This window comes from Urocampus carinirostris, chromosome 3, assembly GCF_059441175.1.
Source record: "Urocampus carinirostris isolate Australia breed hairy pipefish chromosome 3, RoL_Ucar_1.0, whole genome shotgun sequence".
NCBI lineage: Eukaryota > Metazoa > Chordata > Actinopteri > Syngnathiformes > Syngnathidae > Urocampus > Urocampus carinirostris.
Window position 1 is genome coordinate 10,950,429 of NC_142351.1, and position 20,406 is coordinate 10,970,834.

Here is a 20,406-nt window from a genome sequence, read left to right on the forward strand (position 1 = left end):
GGCGCAGAGGTTCTTTGACGGACTGACAAAGGGTGAGTGAGAGCACTGAACTGAAATAGAAGGGCAGCCAATCTGTCAACGAGCTGCAGCTGATGCCTCACGGGCGGGGCCAATCGGGCGCCATGGCAACCGTGACCAAGGGGTCTCAAACCTTTTTGCAACATTGGGCTATGTTTCGCAACTTATTAGTGCAAAGGGCATCCGGTTTGATAAAGATTTCTAAAATAGCAACTTATCTTGTACTACCTACTATGTTGTTACTAAGTTATTACCAGGTTAATTATTGGAAGCATAAAGAAGAGAGAAAGAAAGAGAAAGAAAAAGAGAGAGAGGAAAAGAGGGAGAAGGAGAAAAAGAGAGAGAAAGAAAGAGAAAGAAAATTAAAAGACAGTAAGAGAGAAACGAGAAAGAAAGAGTAAAAAAAAATAAAGACAAAGAAGAAAAGAGAAACAAAGAAAGAAGAGAAAAAGTGTGTGGTACAAAGAGAACAAGAGGGGGTGGGGCAAGAGAGAAATAAAAAGAGAAAAAGAGAGAGTGTAAGAAAGAAGAGAAGAAGAAAGACTGAAAGAAAGAGAGAGGGGGAATGAGAAAGAGAGAGAAGGGGAGAATGAGAAAGAATGGGGAGAGAAAGAAAGAGAAAGTGAGAATGGGATAAGGAAGAACAAAAAGAAAATGAATGAGAGAGAGAGAGAGTGAAAGAAAACGAGAAAACAAGAGAGAAGTAGGAAATAGGGTTAAATAGACATAGTTCACCGATGAAAAAGTCATTTAACAAGAAAATCCTAATAACCCATTGTTGATTAGCTATTTTCAGAACAACAGGCACATCACCTGTCCTCGGGGTGCACCCGGGTGCCTAAGGGAACCACGTTGGAGACCCCAGGTCCAGACTATCGTTTTAGCAAATGTGGGTGTTTTGGGTGTTGGCCCTGGTGCCACCCAGGTATTGCGCACAATTCTAATAAGCCCACCGGACAAGAGAACGTGACTTCCACATACAAAAATATTTACTTTATTTCATATTTTTAAAATGAGCTGCAGACAAACTGTGAAGTAAAAATCCTAAAAACACAAAGACCGGAACAAGGCTGGGGACCTGATACGGTAACAGAAGAGGGGAATTAAACTACAAACCACGTGACACTGCAAACGGAAATGTCTAAATCGGGACCACCACCAGGGAAAACGCTTAAAAAACCAAATGAGTGTACGCTGCTGTGACTAAAACAGGCACAACAAATGACAAAAGTAGTATAACTAAGGCACATGAAATAAATTGACTACAAAACAAAGGGATAAAGATAATCTGAACTCTGTTGGGAATTAATTATCAAAATGTACTGTTTATCAAATTGTTCTGTCATGTCCAGCATGGTCGCAGTGGCGACCGGCTGGCCCCGCCCCCTGGGTACCGGCTGTAGCAGATCGTCTAATTTGCGTGTGTGCTTATTAAGGGCGGGTCTCGGGTATTGCCGGTTGCTGGTTCATTGCGTTTTCTGTTCTGCATTAATCTGTTCTGTTTGACTTGAGGAAACCTGTGTTTGCCCGTTCTGAGTAAAAGCCTGTTTTGTGAGTATTCCTAGTCTGAGTTCCTGTTTGCCTGTAAGCCTGTTTTTGTTTTGTTTTGTCCCTGAGTGTTGGACGACTTTTATTTCCTTAATAAAAGTAACTGGTCGTTACGCGATTGAGTTCATCCTTCCTGCCTCCTGCCTCCGATCTGGTCTGGTCTCGTGACATGTTCGAATTAGTTATCTGACTCCATTAACCAAACACAACCTACATTCCTCCAACAATCATGCGCGCTCGTTTCTTGAGACTAAAAAAATGACCAGGAAGGCCTTTCACACGGGGGAAGGTGTTTATTTTTTGCTTTCACTTTTGGACACATGTGTGGCCTAAAACACTTACAGTAGGGACGAACTTATTCGGTTGGGTGGGCGTCTAAATTTCGATTTTTCGGGCACTTTTTATACCGCCCATGATATACCGAGCGAACTTCAAAGAGACCCGGCATCCTTGTGGACAACTATTCCTCTTAATAAACGTCGCCGACGGCGCCGTAAAGAAAGGACAAAGAAGCGTGGTTGCCGTGCAGGTAGATGTGTGAAACGTGTGAAGTCCAAGCAGCAAGATGGACGCGAGGATGGACGCGAGGATGTAACTAATTCCACCATTTATTCCTCGCCGGACAACCGACGCTTTAAACTCAGCGCTCACGAGCGGCCACAACGCCGGGAGCTTTTGAAGATCTCGACAAAGACTACAAAGAGTTCAGCTAAGTCAAATGATTCAGCAAAGCTGAAATTTGGTCTGTTAAATATTAGATCGCTTGCTCCAAAAGCTTTACTTGTTGATAACATTATTCGTGATTATAAACTTAACTGTATGGGTCTTTGTGAAACGTGGTTACGCCCGGATGAGCACTTAGCTCTAAATTATGCCTCTCCCCCAGACTACGAGAGTAGTCATATAGCACGCACGCTGAAAAGAGGTGGTGGTGTTGCGCTAATCTCTGAAAAATCGCTCAAATTTAATACACGTACCTCTAATAATTACAAAACGTTTGAGGCTCTTGTGATGCGGTCCCCTCAATTGTCAATTGATGTAATAACTATCTATCTTGCACCTGGGCCATACACAACTTTCTTAGACGAATTTGCTGAACTTTTGTCTGAACTAGTAACCTATGCAGACAAAATTATAATTATGGGAGACTTTAACATTCATATGAACTCCCCACACAGTTCACTTACTATTGCGTTTAGTTCTCTAATTGATGCATTTGGTTTTACCCAACTGGTTGACTTGCCAACCCATAAAAATGGGAACACGCTAGATTTGATTCTGACTCGAGGAGTTTTAACCTCAAACATTATGGTTCTACCGTGTACTACTGTTATCTCTGATCATTATTTAGTGACATTTGAGGTGCTAACTAAATGTAGACTTAATATAGCTGAGGGATTTAGCGGACGCAATATAAGCACTGGCACAGTTTCTGAGCTCTTTGAACTCCTTCCTGGAGCAGTTGCGTCCTTTCCTAAATACAATGGCTCGATTGACTCACTCATGAATGAGTTCAATACCACCCTGACTAGTGTGCTGGATTCAATAGCGCCCATAAAACTAAAATCACGTCCTAAAAGACGCACACCTTGGTTTACTGATGAAACTAGAGCCCTTAAAAAAGAATGCAGGAAATGGGAGAGAAAATGGCGCGCTACCAAGCTTGAGGTTTTCCATCAAACCTGGTGTGACAGCTTGTTAAAGTATAAAGCGGCCCTTGCCTCTGCAAAATCGGCCTACCTTTCGAAGGTGATTGCGTCTCAAAAGAACAACCCCAAAGCCCTTTTTGACACTGTAGCATCGCTTACAAGGCAACAGGCTATCGCAGACAGTTCGACACACTCTGCTCAGGACTTAATGGTCTTCTTCACTAAGAAGATTCAATGCATACAGGAAGAAATTGCAAAAGATATTGTTAGTACCACACGTATTAAAGGACTGAAATTTACAGATGCACGACAGGGTGGCTGCCCTGGGAAAATGGCCGGTTTTAGTGAACTGTCACTTGATGATCTCAAACAAGTGGTGAATGCGGCCAAACCGACAACTTGCCAGTTCGACCCTCTCCCAGGTTCACTTATTAAAAGTCTTTTTAGCGTCCTTGGGCCTTCAGTTCTAAATATTATAAATACATCACTCTCCTCAGGTGTAGTTCCAGCAGCTTTTAAGTCCGCCGTTATTAAACCCACACTGAAACGACCCAACCTTGATCCAGAAATATTAAGTAATTACAGACCTGTGTCAAACCTACCTTTCCTCTCTAAAGTACTCGAAAGAGTAGTGGCACAGCAGCTGAATGCTTTCATATCGGAGAATAACCTTTTTGAATCCATGCAATCTGGATTCAGGGCTAACCACTCTACTGAGACAGCTCTGATCAAGGTAACAAATGATCTCCTAATGTCAATGGATTCTGGCGCTTCATCACTTTTGCTGCTACTGGATCTTAGTGCTGCTTTTGACACAGTGCGCCACAATATCCTACTAGAACGGTTGGAAAAATGGATTGGTCTCTCAGGAGCCGTCCTCTCGTGGTTCAAATCTTACCTCTCAGATAGGACGCACTGTGTTAAATATGGTGAAACGACATCTGAGCCCTTTAATGTTACCTGCGGTGTTCCGCAGGGTTCAGTGCTCGGCCCCCTACTTTTCAACATTTACATGCTTCCATTAGGTGATATTATTCGCAAGTACAATATCAGCTTCCACTGCTACGCAGACGACACTCAACTATATCTTCCGTTGGAGGAATCTTCCACACTAAACTGTGGAAATTTGGAGGCCTGTCTCACTGAGATAAAAGAGTGGATGTCACTCAATTTCTTGCGTCTTAACTCTGAAAAGACCGAAATGTTAGTCATTGGTCCTTCTAAATGCCGGGACTTATTCGCAAAAACTGCTGTGAACATTGACAAATGTCACATCACACAGAGTGACTCAGTTAAAAATTTAGGTGTCATATTTGACCCTGATCTATCCTTTGAGATTCATGTAAAGCAAATTACTAGAACTGCCTTCTTCCATCTTCGCAACATTGCTAAAATCCGTTCAATACTGTCTCAGTCTGATGCGGAAACAATAATTCATGCATTTGTTACCTCCCGTCTCGATTACTGCAATGCACTACTCTCCGGTCTCCCGAAGTCCAGAATCAAGTCTCTTCAGCTAGTACAAAATGCCGCAGCGAGGCTTTTAACTAGGACAAAAAAGTACGATCACATAACACCGATTTTGGCTAACCTGCATTGGCTCCCAGTTAGCCAAAGATGTGACTTCAAAGTTCTCTTAGTATTGTACAAAATCATACATGGACTTGCTCCCTCTTATCTTTCAGATCTGATTTGCCCCTATGTCCCGGTCCGAAGCCTACGATCTGAGAGTGCTGGTCTTCTGGTGATCCCGAGAGCAAAGAAGTCTTCTGCTGGTTCGAGAGCGTTCTCCATCCGGGCACCGGTGCTGTGGAATGCTCTTCCCCCTGAGATTCGATCTGCAACCTCAGTGGAAATGTTTAAATCTAAACTTAAAACTCACTTCTACTCCATTGCATACGAATAACCTACTCCTCTTGTCGGTTGAAAATAGTTTGTGTAATATAGTGTAACAATCTGTGAAGCCCTTTGAGACTCTTCGTGATTTAGGGCTATACAAATAAAAATGACTTGACTTGACTTGACTAAGTGTACTCCATCGGAGACAGCTGAGGAAGTGTGTGTGAAGCCTCCTTCTCAAGTCGTTTAGCTTTCTCTTATTGGCCTACATCTCCCCGCAAGATGGCGTCTCGGCTCCTCCCATGGGCGTGCCAAGCAGTTGTTTTGCGCCCAACGTTCTCACAACACAGCGCCTTGATGTCTCGTTTTCCCAAAACAGCAAATCCACAAGTCCTGTTATCAAAATTTCCTAGACAAAATATGATGCATTTCGAACAGCCTGCCCTGTCATTGAACTAAAGCCCAGTCAGTGAATATCTTTATTGCATTAAATTGAGTCAATCGTATAAAACCATTTATAGTCAAATGTATAAAATCCTTTATCTCAAAGCGTACTTGGGGTCAGCAGTGGATCAAGTCGCTGGGCACAATTCCCATCTGGCCACATAAGGTTAGAGAACGTTTTGTATGGGGTGAGTTTGTGTTACTTTAATATGTTTACGCTTTGCAAAGGTGCACGGCTAATGCTAAGCTAACCCCAAACTATTGATGACCTGACACTAACGCTAAGCTAATGTTAAGTTACCCCTGAGGTTTTCATGGAAGACAACTGTTCTGGTAAGTATAGAAAATGTTCGTGTGGTGTTAGTTTGTGTTAGTTTATTTGTTTACTCTTTGCAAAGGTGCGCAGCTAATGCTAAGCTAACCCTAAGCCATTGATGACCTGACGCTAATGCTAAGTTAATATTAAGTTACTGCTGAGGTTTTCATGGAAGACAACCGTTCCAGTAAGTATAGAAATGTTCATGGGGTGTTAGTTTGTGTTAGTTTAATTTGTGTACCGTTTGCAAAGGTGCGCAGCTAATGCTAAGCTAACCCTAAGCTATTGATGACCTGACGCTAACGCTAAGCTAATGTTAAGTTACTCCCGAGGTTTTCATGGAAGACAACCGTTCGGGTGAGTATAGAAAATGTTCGTGTGGTGTTATTTTATGTTAGTTTTATATGTTAAATCTACTCAAAGGTTCTGTAACAATGGAGAATGTTTATGTGGTGTCAGTTTGTCTGTGTTTTTTTGTTTGCTATCTGTTTTATGTGAGAAAGCAAACCCTAACCCTAAAAAAAACCTTCTGAAGAGGGTTTGGCACCGTCGGGCTGTACTTGCCCAAGACACATTACGTGATGGAAAACAAACCCCCTGATTAATGACATCCAGAAGTAGCACGTTACTTTTAACCCAACTAGTTACAAATTACCTTGTATAGTCGCATTGAAGACGACCCCCTAAAACTGCTTAGAAATAGCCACATAATAAAAGAAATGGAAGAACATGCATACACCAACCTGTGGCAACAGTGAACCACTCATATCTCTTTGTTTTTGCAATATTGAGAGCTTGCAAACACTTAGCCGAGATACTCCATATTCATTTTCTCTTTTGTCTTCAAACCACTCGAATGGTTCCTTCTCTGTTCCTGTGTGATATCCAATACCTTTTATTTTTCTCTGCAGGCAGTAAATTACAAAAATAATTTCACAAATAAAAAGGCCAAAATTCAGCACTTTTTTACCGTACATCTTTTGGTTTTGTTGTTCCTGTATAAGTCACGTTTCCTCCACACACACTGACTACCATTTGCTACTGGTGACACGCAACCAAGTATGCACATACAAACTTACCCCCTAATTTCTGTATTTTACTTTATAGTCATTAATACGGCTTGGATGTAGGAATATACGGTAGGAAGAATATCAGAACATGATTAGGAGGGAATGATGTACTCTGTGCTTGAGACGGCGCCACTGCAACTGTATTCAGTTGTATTTTGTGGGTACAGTATATATAAACATGCCCACATCCCCACCATTTGTATCCAGCATTGGGTAGCTGGTGGTATAAAGATTACATGTCCATTCTTGGGTGAAGTAGGAATCATCAAATTACAGAGGACATTGTATTCCATGGCCTGCTTTTAAAGAGGAGCAGAGTAACCTGCCACGTTGTAATCACAGTTGTGTTATCAATAAAGCATTAAAGTACTCAATAGTAAGAAAAGTAATTGCGTTTGAAGTTATATACTATTTTATACGCTGTTTTATTCCACTTATACTCAAAAATACGTGTCCTAAATTTGACTTCAGCCTTGAGTGCATTTCTCAAGAAGGGTGTCTAAACCCCTTTGCTTTGGAATGTGTCTTTGGTTTCCGTCTGTGCACATAACAATGATTTATCACCTCGCCTGGGGGGTAGGGAGATGACCTATCACCCCTCTTCCCATTCTTCAATCATGGTTGGGAAGTTTGCATCGACAACCGCGGACCAATCAGCCAGAGGCTCGGTCATGGGGCGTGAACATTTCATCGCCATGTGTCATAAAAGTGGGCAACCCGTGAGCTCCAGTCGCTCTCTCTCTCCACACGATTGTAATTGGCAAGGAAGAAAGATCCGATGTGTTTAACTCTTTGATTCGGCTAATGAATTGATATGTGGACTATACTCGGCTCTTCTCCGACTTTTAGACATGTTTCAACTGCAAGGGTTTAGACAAGACACGCTAAGTGTCTTCGGAGTCAGATTTCAGTTTGATAAATGTTAAAACCTTACACGTTCTAGGAACGCGTTATCCCAAAACGTTATATGACTGAGTCATCCAGATCCCCCGAATCCAGTACCTGCACAATCGTGCACTGGGTACTCGCTACCAATTCGAATCCCCCCCTAGCCACCTACTGCTACTTTTTCCCCAACTTCCCGCCATTGCAATGATTTATTTACTCCTCCTGTCACAGTAACATGCTTTCTTCCAAGCCCGGTTTCTTACTCACTGATTATATTTGACTTCATGAAGCTGACACGAGAATGGAGCTCCTTCCGCAGATACCTCTGACGGCATTTTTCCTGCCGGGCTTATTCAGTCGCTATGACGGGTGCAATTACGCATGTGTGGTTCGCGTGGCATTGAGGAAAACATGCAACAAATTCGCCTCTTGTTCTTCATACTCAAAGAAGCGTGGAACGCGCGGGCCGTGTCACTTATGCAACTGTACGCAAAGCAGATATTCACGCTCATGCCTGGAAACGTCATTCTCTCTACCATCGCACGTACACACCCAGGCGAGTACGAACAGCTGAAAAAGAGCAGGACTTGCATGCAAAGAAAAAGGTGATCTCATTCCACGCCACTGCCTATCTATCCTGCAGTGGAAATGTGTTTTATGGCATGCACTCGTTGCATTTCCAACGCCACCCACCAAACACTCTTTTTTCATATATGTTGCCCACTTAGAGAGAGGAATACTGTGATGGCCTCCTGGGATTTAATTCCAGGTCAGTAGGCCTATGTCCGCTCTCTGAAAGTGTATGTATGTGCCAGACGGCTTAATCCTGGCCACACTCACACATTAATCTGCATACCTGACAAAACTAATATTGGTGCCTGCCTCGTGTGGTTCTTTGTACTTCTACCTCCGGATAGATGTTTACTCTTTGCAAGTACAGTGGTAATTGCAAATGAAGATGGGCTTCCCAGTGAAATACCGAACGTGCTAATACCTTTATCTCATTTCATCTCATCTCATCAGCTACACCACTTATCCACAGAAGGGTCGCGGGGATGCTGGAGCGCATTCCAGCAATCATTGGGCAGTGGGCAGGGGGCACCCTGGACTGGTTGCCAGCCAATCGCAGGGCACACGGGGACAGACAACTCACTCATTCACACCTAGGGACAATTTGGACCGGCCAATCCACCTGAAATGCATGTTTTTGGAATGTGGGAGGAAACCGGAGTGCCCGGAGGAAACCCACGCAAGCACCGGGAGAACATACAAACTCCGCACAGGAAGTCTGGAGCTGGATTTGAACCCACGCAGGAGGTTCCAAGACATGAACCGTGCCTCACATGCGCTAACCACTGCGCCGCCGTGCTGCCCCTAATACCTTTATCTTTGCTTCAAAATTAGCTTTATATAAGAAAAAGCTGAAATTGATTTGTGTCCTATACAACAGAGGCTGAGATTCAATTTCAGAAATATCTTAACCTATTGGCGGGAGATTTGGCTTCTTTTAGGTATATTTCTCGTTTTAATACACGTTGTAAGGCTTCAACATTTCTTATACTGAAATCTGACTCCGAAGACACTTCCCGTGTCTTGTGTAATCCCTTACAGTTGAAGCATGTTCTAAAGTCAGGGAAATTATTGAGCCCAGCGCCGGATATAGTGCACATATTAATTCATTTAGCCGAATCAAAGAGTTAAACAAATCAGGTAATTCTGCCTGTGCCAATTACAATCGTGTACAAAAGACGACGGGGTTTCAGGGTCTTCCCATGCCGATGAAATGTTCACGCCCCATGACCAAGCCTCTGGCTGATTGGTCCGCACCGTCGTCGATGTAAATTTCCCAACCATGATTGAAGAATGGGAGGAGGGGTGATAGGACATGCCAGGCACATTCTCCCAACACCCCAGGCGAGGTGATAAGACACTGTAGTCATTGAGGTGATAAGTCACTGCACAGAATGGAAGGAAAGGCACATTCAAACACAAAACACGGTTTACGACAACCTTCATAAGAAATGCACTCAAGGCTGAGGTCAAATTTAGGACAAGTATTTTTAAGTATAAGTGGAATAAAGCAGCGTAAAAAATAGTATATAACTTCAACGTGTATTAATAATGATCTCGGAGAGGATCATGTCCGAAGCTCTGGAGCAACATGAAGGTACTGTCAGTATAGGGGACACAACATCACTAACCTTCGTTTTGCTGATGATATTGCCGGATTGGCAGGAAACGAACCTGAACTCAGAGATTTGGTCAATTGCCAGGAAAAAGAATCAAGCCATTGAGATGCGATGCAACAGGAAACTTCTAGGCATCAGCTACTTAACCCATGTGACAAACGAAACAGTGCGCAACACCATCAGGGAGGACATTGGACCCTATGAAGAACTGTTGTCAACTGTGTGCAGTAGGAAACTTTAGTAGTATGGTCAGGTCTCAAGATCATCAGGATGACCAAGATAATTCTCCAGGGCAAAGTCCAAGGGGGCAGAAGAAGAGGGAGACCGAAAAATAACTGGGCCGACTACATTAAAGAATGGACTGGTGCCAACTTTACCTCGACCCAAAAACAGGCCAGGGACGGTCAACAGTGGAGAAGGCTGTCCAGAGTTGCATCCTCATTGGTGCCCAAATAACCCCTTTGGTTGAGGGATCCGTGAACTGTGAACTGTATTTCCAATGTTTTTCTCATCAAACAAGAAGAAACTAACATTGTAATGAAAAACTGATAGCATGAAATTGTGTTCATTTTCTATCATCCATCCGTTTTCATCCTCTTATCCAGGGTGGCGTCACAGGGGCAAAAGCCTCAGCAGGGAAGTCCACACCAATTCATCCGATAGAAGCGTTCGGGGTGAGAAGTTTGGTCACTTGTGAACACAGGGTGGCTCTCGCTGCTCTTCCTTGTTGAAAGGAGCCAATTGAGACAGGACTGTTGCTAGACAACATTCTCAAGGAGGTCATATCAACACATGGGGGGTACAATTATTATTACCGACAAAAAAAAAACAACAGATCAGGCTTCCAGTGGGGAGGCACAAACCCTTCATGTAGGGGGTAGGCCCCCTATGGGCCGCTCATAGCGATGGGGTGAATTGAGGTGGTTCAGGCATCTGGTTCAGATGACTCCTGGATGCCTCTCTGGTGAGGTGTTCTTGGCATGCTCTGCGCACCTTGAGTACAATCGGAAGACACTGGAGAGATTATCTCTTGGGCGGCCTGGAAACACTTCGGGATCCTGTCGGACAAGCTAAACAAAGTGGCTGGAGACAAAGAGGTCTGGGCTTCCATACTGAGATTCTACGACCTGAGGTTGGGGGTTGGATGCATTTTTCTTATTTAAGTTCACGTTCGGGATTATTTCATTAAAGAAATAAGTCAAAGAATCACTACAATAAGGACAATAATACTCATTTTTAGTAATATTTATTTTGCTTTTCGAAAAATAAGAAAAATATGGTTTGATGAGAAAAATAATACATAAATTGGAAAAAATATTCCCCAATGGCGTAAGAATTTACTTTATACTGCACTGTGGACACAAATTCGTATAGACCTAGAGACAATCTGGTTGAATTTGTGAGGCATGGCAAAAAATGATCCGATGCCCTCTGGATGATTGGACATTCGAGCTGGACATGAAAGAGGAGTTTGTTGACTCAGTTCAAGTGGGTTGGAACAAGATTTTATAACTAGCCCTAGTGCAGCTGGTCAACAAATGCATTGTCTCTCAATCTCAAGGTGGCTCTACCTCCCTCGCTTTCTTACTTGATAATGCCACCTTCCTCCTACTGGGCCGTTCCAACATCCGCTCTGGATCAAATCCCGACGGGCCAAGGATCTCTGTGCCAAGCTGTGATACTTTTATTTTGCCTCAAACCTCCGATTTCGATTGATAACTGTCACATATTGAATCTACCTCATCTATTAAAATGTACTTCATTACACTGCCAGTTGTTTTACCATGCACGACTGGACAGTCACTTACTAAGTGATGGAATTTAACACTGCCCTCTAGACACTGAGCATCTCTGTCCTATAGAAGGATTTCATGTAAATCTGTAAGGTTTTTGAGCTGTGCATACAGTGAAGAAAAAAAATCCATGCTATTTTGCTATTTCTCCCACTTAGAAATCAGCCAGAACTGGAGTAGTAGTGGAACTGAGCAAGCGTGTGGATAAGAGATTACTCCGTTGGTTTGGACACATGGAGAGGATGGATGAGTAGCGAATGTTGAAGAGGATCTACAGAGCAGAAGTAAATGGAATGAGACCAAGAGGAAGGCCGCAATTGACATGGTTGGGTAGTGTTATGAGTGCACTGCAGGAAAGAAGTCTAAATCTATTGGAAGCTAGAGCTCTTGTTGGTGATAGGAATGAGTGGCGAGGTGTTGTAAAAGTATAGTGGGATGTTCAGACGTGTTCTAAGCGATGGGCAGGGAGCCCGTATGATGCGGCAGGGGTAAACCAGCGAAAGCTGTCGGGCCCTGCTGTTGAACACAAGAGTTTGTTGTGTCACCCTGACCCGAGTGACATGGCCGCTCTCTTGTGTCCCGTTTCATCTGGAGGGACGAAAGCATGACCAACTTGGGTGCCAAGGTGCTTAACTTGTTTGGGTGTTTGGGCATTTGGGTTGGCCATGGTCCAAACATTTTTGTTTGCTAATTTTACCCTCTTTTTAATTTTCTTCGTATTTTTTTATGTGTTTGCCTTGCCGGTCACCCATCTCGACGGATATGACCAGGGTAGATAGATAGATAGAATAGAAATCATGGAGGTGTCTGAAATTTTCATCATAGGTGCATGTCCACTGTGAGATAAACTAAAAAGAAAAATCCAGAAATCACAATTCATGATTTTTTTTAACGGTTTCTAAGTGGGAGGAATAGCAAAATAGCAGGGTGTCCAAATACTTATTTTCTTCATTGTATGTGAATGTGAATCACTTGTTAGTTTGTTGGAAAAGCTAAGAGAAATAGCCCGAGATGTTAGATTACTTTGAAGTGCTCACTTCATTTCTAAGACAGCCATCTTATTAGGAACCAGTTTGAACTGTGTGAACAGGCACCTTGCCTCACCTATTGGGTAACCTATCTCATGATGTCACAATTGTTTGCAAACATGAAACTGCTGTATTATACAGCATGTTTGGCTTCTGCCCGAAGAAAAATCAAATAGGAAACCTCAATTACTGGAGTTCTTCCACGTGTTTTTAATTATCTTCTTCTTTTAACGGGCAGCACGGCGGCGCAGTGGTTAGCGCGTGTGCGGCACAGTTCTGAGGTCATGGGTTCAAATCTGGCTACCAGCCTTCCTGTGTGGAGTTTGCATGTTCTCCTCGTGCTTGCTTGGGTTTCCGCCGGGCACTCCGGTTTCCTCCCACATTACCAAAAAAACATGCATGTCAGGTTAATTGGCCGGTCCAAATTGTCCCTAGGTGTGAATGTGCGAGTGTTGTCTGTCCCCGTGTGCCCTGCGACTGGCTGGAAACCAGTTCAGGGTGTCCCCTGCCAACTGCCCGAAGATAGCCGGGATGGGCTCCAGCACCCCCGCGACCCTACTGAGGATAAGCGGTGCAGATAATGGATAATGGATCTTCTTTTAACTGATTCTGAAACTCACAGATCCAGCGCATTGTTTTCAAACAACCCTAGATGACTTTTGTATGACAAATCTCTTGTATCACTCCTCTTTCTTCAATATGCAGCAGCAGTAGCAGCCACGCATATACCGTTCACACGCATACACGAAGACAGATACAAAGTAGCCACGCACAATACCAGAAAGACCTGCAATACGCAATATTGTTATTGGATAGAGCAATTCTCATGCAATATATATACATATCATGATTATTGTATAATGAATTCTTTATCTATAGAAGAGTGGTGCATATTTTAGTTAGTGTATAACTGTTTTCATCTAAATAAATGCATACAACATATCATATTTATGTCGCTTTACGTGGGCAAACTCGATTCTCAGGGGCCGCAGACCTTGCATGTTTTGGAGGTTTCCCCTCTTCAACACAGGCAGGGTTGGGTAGGGTTACTTTAACTTGATTACTTTCAATTACTTTTGGATTACTCCAATACCAAATATGCTAATAAAAGATAAAAGAAACTAAATATGAATAAAATTATGACTCACAACACGTGGTAAGCTTTCTCTCCTGGCTTTGATCTCTTTGATCTCCGGCAAAACTAACATAAAATGCGACAGAAACAAAATGAAAATAAATCCAAACAGCTTGCCAACATCATTTTTGCCGTTCCATGTATTCCGTTACTCCCCAAGCCTGCACAAAATGTAGTCATTTTATTCATACTTAGTTTCTTTTGTCTTTTATTAGCATGTTTGAAATGTGAAATGAAATGATCTGCATTTATATAGCGCTTTTCAAGTCAATGACTTCCCAAAGCGCTTTACATTGTGCTTCACATTTCCCAATAGCGGCCGTGATCTGTGCAGCCATGTAAGGCGCTAACCTGCTTATTGGGGGTATTAGGGGTTCAGTGTCTTACCCAAGGACACTTCGACATGTAACACGGACAAGCCGGGATTCGAACTGGGATCCCTTAATCCTAAAACGATCGCTCTACCTCCTTAGCTACTGCTATTGGAGTAATCCAAAAGTAATTGAAAGTAATCCAGTTAAAGTAACCCTACCCAACCCTGAACACAGGTAATAAAATGATCAGCTTCGCATGGTCTGTCGTAGGCTGGTAAAAATCATTGGACTCACCTGACTTGGAGCTTCTAGGGTTTTTTTTCTATTGGATAGGGCTATTATTGCAAATGTTTTTGAGGGGTGTATTGTAAAAAAACCTTATACCCAAATATTTTTTCAACATTTCCATAAATACTTGCAAAAAATTATGAATTTGATGATGATAATTAATATTTATTTAGAGTATTATTTTTAATGTTAAGTAGTAAACCTTTTCCCTACACTATTACAAAACAAAACAAGTTACAATACCATTTTAAACCAAATATATATTTTTGCAGTTTTTGTTTAATAAATACGAGTACGGTGGCCCCTCCACATACCAGCTACCCTAGTTAGGAAAAAGTCGAGATGCGAGATTTCTTTTTAGCAAAAATCATATAAGAGAAGTAACAAAAATTTCCAGCAGCTACCACTAGAGGGCCGTGTGCTTGACACTGCTCACCACCACCATCAGCTCGTCCCAGTTAGCACGTGTGTTTCCCGCCATGCAAACCTGATCCCACGCTCTCTTGTTGAGTTTTTTAGAGTGGTCCCTCACTTCTCCTGCACCTCTCTCCCTGACTCCTCAACTACCATGCATAAACCTCCGTTAGCAACCGCAGACTTTCTCCATGATAGCTGTTCATAATAAACTTGGATCTTATTTTGTTAATATCATTTTATTTATCTTATCATTGTATTTTTATGTTTGATTATTATTTGAATGTGTTTTTAGTGTACGGTAAGATGTGTTAAATAGCTATTTATATTTACTCTGTGATGATCTTTGAAAAATTTTGTGGAAAATTTGTTCTAGATACAAAAAAAATGAAAGCTACGAGCTTGATCCGGGAATGAAACCATTTTGTATGTAGAGGGGCCACTGTACTGGACATACCGTATTTTCACGACATAAAAGTCTCGGACCAGCTTGGTAGCCTTAGAGTTAGGAGCACGCCCAGAGACTGGGAGGTGACAGGTTCGAAACCTTGGCCAAGCCATACCTAAGACGTACAACATTTTTGGGTGAGATTTTTCACAATTCCAACTAAATACCACTTGTATGCGATCTCCTGTGACTTTTAAGCGTCTCTTGTTTTAACGGCAAAAGCTTCTCGCTTGTGCAGGAGGGCACGTGACGTCACACGCAATGCATTGTTTGTGGAAGTACTCATGAACACCATAGCTAATCTAGAAATTTGAATTTGACTGTGCTACTGGAGCCTGAAAGTAGCCCCCCCCCAAAATATTAATGGGGATGGCAGTGGCTCAGGAGGTAGAGCGCTTGTCTTGGGATCAAGAGATCGCAGTTGGAATCCCGGCTCCTCCGTGTTACATGTCAAAGTGTCCTTGGGTAAGACACTGAACCCCTAATACCCCCAATAAGCAAGTTAGCGCCTTACATGGCTGCACGGCTGCTATTGGGAAATGTGAAGCACACTGTAAAGCGCTTTGGGAAGTCCTGACTTGAAAAGCACTATATAAATGCAAATCATTTCATTTCAATGAAATCCAAAACCTCACATTCACTCCATTGAATGCTTTCCGTGTTTTTGTCCCCTACGTTGTGTTGATTTCTACGCTATGCAGAAGATCATGGAAACAAACAGCCGAAAGAGATGTTGTGCTAAATTCGACTCCCCTGCAAAATCTGACTTCCCTTTGCGTGAACGAGCACTGCGCTTCCGACAGAACGTGTGTCGCGATCGTAGTATGTATAATGCGTTTAAGGCATATTGATTAGCGTGATTAAAAGCAAAAAACGATCATAGTCTAGTAAATGAGTTTATTAAGACATATGCAAACATCACCAACATCGCAGCGCTGAAAAGCATAGGTCATATAAAGGGAAGTCAGAATTAGGCAAAATAGCTACGGCCCGAACAGAGGGCACCCGCGCCCTATAGTGGAGTGCGCCCTGTGTATGTGTTAAATTCAGATATAGATCCAGCAACCGAGACTGCGCTTTTCAACATAGTGTGCCCTATGGTCGTTAAAATATGGTATACAGTACTTATTATTAACAGAGAGCTTTAAAACTATTTAGACCAGGGGTCTCCAACATGAGGTACCTGAAGAACTTCTCCCAAAAATAGCTCACCAGTGCCCAGTCACTGTGATTTTCTAGTAAAATTATTTTTGTAGTGGTAGACTGAATTGGTTTAACCCTAATTCCAATACTTAGACTGGTAAGAATACAGTAACAGTATAGGAATACATGAAACATGATAAATTGTTATTTTAGAAATAAATCTCCAACTGGGTGCCCTTTGCGCTAATCAACAAAAGTAACTCCCAGCTTGACAAAAAGTTTGAGACCGAAGATTTATAACATCAGAATTCAGAAAGACAGTGCACAATGAAAAGCCATGAAGAAGCAAGACTGTCAAAAGTAGGACGCGGTCACGGTTGGGTAGGGTTACTTTAACTTGATTACTTTCAATGACTTTTGGATTACTCCAATACCAAATATGCTAATAAAAGACAAAAGAAACTAAATATGAATAAAACGATGACTCACAACACGTGGTAAGCTTTCTCTCCTGGCTTTGATCTCTTTGATCTCCGGCAAAACTAACATAAAATGCCACAAAAACAAAATGAAAATAAATCCAAACAGCTTGCCAACATCATTTTTTCCGTTCCATGTATTCCGTTACTCCCCAAGCCTGCACAAAATGTAGTAATTTTATTCATATTTAGTTTCTTTTGTCTTTTATTAGCATATTTGGCATTGGAGTAATCCAAAAATAATTGAAAGTAATCAAGTTAAAGTAACCTTACCCAACCCTGGACACGGAATAGCAAGGTGTTACAGGACTCAAAAGTTGAATCTTCTTACTGGTATCAGTATAAAGTAAAGTGGCATTTAAGATTACTAGTTGGATCGGTTTCTGAGTTTCACTGTTGTAAAGGCAAACTGAATGCTTTATTTGTACCTTGTACATGACGGGTCACACAAATTTAAACAATGAAGGAAGCTATGACACACATCACGGAGAAGGCGAACTGACACAATTAGCCGCACAGAAAGACAGAAACAGACAGACGGATAGATACTGTAGATAGATGGATAGAAATGCACGCACATAACATCTCCGGCCCACGTGAGCATCTGCTCACCTCTACTCAAATCCACACAGATCATTGCCCATGCTCTGACTGGTCGACTGTTCCCGCGTGTGCGCAGCACTGGTCCAATTCAAAAACAAAATGACCTTTACTGGTCACCTTCAGACGTGCCTGAACATCATTCTCCTCCTCGTCGTCATACTGTTGCTGCCCTTCATCATCACCACCACCACATGCGCATACGTCGCAACGATGTCAAGCGCACTCGATATGTGCGTCAATCGCCTCTTTCAAATTCAACCAGAAGGGCTCAAGGTGCGACACTAACTTGCGTCCCCCTCGCCGCAAGGTTACAGGGCACACGCTGCACAGTTGCTTTGCCGGAAGACCATTACTGGATCGAACCGACATCCCTCTCATTGCAGGTGCAACACGGAGAAAAAAAGACAACGCGGGGGAAGCAAAGATTGAGGGTCAGAGGGGCTACCGGTGCTCCCATAGTGCAGCAGAGGCCCGTGCATGCAGCTACATACGGTCTTTGCACTGGCTGGCGATGCTAAACCGCAGCCCTTCGCCCCCCCATCCCAGGAAGGATAGACGTGCATCGGCGTGGGGCTCCAGTAATGTCATAGCGCCGTTTATCAGGGTATTACGGTATGCCCAACTGTATGGCTATGTTCGTAGCTCTACAAGGCCTGCGATGACACACCAGTCCCGAACGCCGGATATAAAGATATTTTTAGAAAAAACCCCACTGGCGCTCGTGCATAAGAGTAAGAGACGCGCGCTAGGTAAATAGGAGTCACGCAGCGTCCCACGCGAGCAAGCCAACACGCACGGAGTCGCTACTCACCGTACAGGCCGAGCTCAAGGACATCAGCATCAGTGGGCGGGCGGGCGGAGAGGCACAATCCCCAGTTAATCTTGCGTGAGCGTGGACTGTAGCGTAGAATGTCCCGGCCCGGATGAAAGAGGATGCGCAGGAGGGCGGGAGGAGGAGGAAGAGGAGGAAGGGATGCGTTGCGGCGGTGGAGGAGCTGGTGGCGGCAGTAGCGGTGATGCTGAAGGAAGAGGAGGAGGACCGTGAGGGGGCTGCTGCAGCCTAACAGTCCGATGGAGGAGAGGGGATGAAAGACAAGCGCGCTTGCTGATGAATATTCCACTCCGCGCTGTCACCTGATCGTGGGTCGGCCGAGTTCTGCGGATGACGAAGGGGGGAGAGCGGGAAAGTGGGGAGGGGGGAGGAGAGTCACCGGGTTTACCTCTCTTGCTGCGGGGGTGGGGAGGAGTGCAGTGTATTTTTTTTTTGCCGGTACTTACCGCTTGTGATGGTGCTGGTTAGGATGATGGTGAATTTTAAGATGACCGAAGCAGTGAAGTGTCAAAGGAAAAAAAACAAGTAAAGAAAGGGCGCGCTGGCGAGAGATGCTCCTGCGACATCTCTGGAGGAGGAGCCGCGCGAGCACAGGAGCCTGCTCGCAGCATCCAGGCAAGGGGAGGAGGAGGAGGAGGAGGAGGGAGAGCGTTGCCTACGTCACCCCTCCCTCCTCTGCGTGGTGACGACAGCGGACACACCGCAGTAGAGTCAAGTGCATTGCCGGTTATGGACCCAAACATGAAAAAGCTTGTGTTATGTTCTGGTCTTTTGCTTTTGTTCATGGTTTTAGTGAGGTTTTGAGTTTCTGCATCCTTGTCCGTCACAATCTTCTGAAATTGTATCATGTGCACTTGTGTATTGTTGATGTTACCCTCCTAAGTGTTGACCTATCATTCATTGCTCCTCTTGTCGGTTGTCCAGGAGTTTTTCGTTGTTTCTGTTAATCCAGAGGTGTCAAACTCATTTTAGCTCAGGGCCAAAGAACATTCTCATGGGGGCTGGACTGGTAAATGAATGGAATAAAAAGTGTCCCTTAGCTGGAGAGCTGGGGTCTTTTCAAAGGGTTCACAATTAAATTATAAATTAGTGATGTAAAATTGAATTATAAAACAATTATTTTTCCTTCATAAAGACTTAATCACATGTTTATTAACTGTGCATTTGCAAAGAAAGGAAAACAATTGAATCCATTTCCACTGCAGTTTATCAAAATCGGAGAAACTTATGACTGGAAAGGGACAAAACTAGCACACAAACACCAATTTAAATGATTGATTTAATGATTTAAAAGACTTTCCGCTGTTTATTTTATTATCAAAACGTTTACCTGGATATGGGAACTTTGCTGTTTGATTCCATATCTATTGTAGAAAGGAGCTAAAGCTTCTCCAAAGACACTGAGGTGCTATTTTTTTTCCATTTTATATTCTTCATATTGCCTTGAACAGCATGCCCGTGACTTTTATTTAAAATAAAATAACATTCAGATGGGTTTCTGCAATATTCTTTGGTTGATAATTGGTAGTCATATAATACAGCGGCAGTAGGTGCTTTAAGAGTGGCACCAGGATTTTTCTGCATCCAGTGGACATATATAAAACTGCAAGTTATTGTTTGATGCAACGCAGCTCATTTGTCTCTTGGGCTTCTCTCAGCATTTGCCTCACAGGCTACATAAATGGATGAGGCGGGCCACATTTGGCCTGCGAGCCATGATTTCAACAAATGTGTGTTAATCTGTGTGTATCTAGTTGCTAGTTTTCTGTGAGTCTTTGTTGGGTCATTGTGAAGTCAAGTTGCGTCTGATTCCGTGTTGTGGCGCTGCCAATTAGGTTTTGTTAAGTATACGTCCTTTCTTGTTTATTTTTTCACGTTTTGTTACCTTATTTGTAGTTTTTGGTATTTGGTTCTGTTTGTTACTATGGATCCTATTTTGATTCAACATTTTGAGCACACACCCGGCTC

At 43.1% G+C, this 20,406-nt stretch overlaps 1 protein-coding gene across 5 annotated transcripts in view; it reads right to left on the minus strand.

Annotated features, from left to right (window-relative positions):
- atp2b3b (ATPase plasma membrane Ca2+ transporting 3b) overlaps positions 1-19,052 on the minus strand; it is a 124,114-nt gene extending 105,062 nt beyond the window's left edge. For all 5 annotated transcript variants that reach the window (XM_088330650.1, XM_088330649.1, XM_088330652.1 and 2 more), the window contains exons 1-2: positions 18,885-19,052; positions 18,418-18,762 (exon numbers count right to left, since the gene is read on the minus strand). The gene's annotated coding sequence lies outside the window, so the exon portion shown is untranslated. The remainder of the gene's footprint in view (positions 1-18,417; positions 18,763-18,884) is intronic.
- Positions 19,053-20,406: the final 1,354 nt, after the last annotated feature.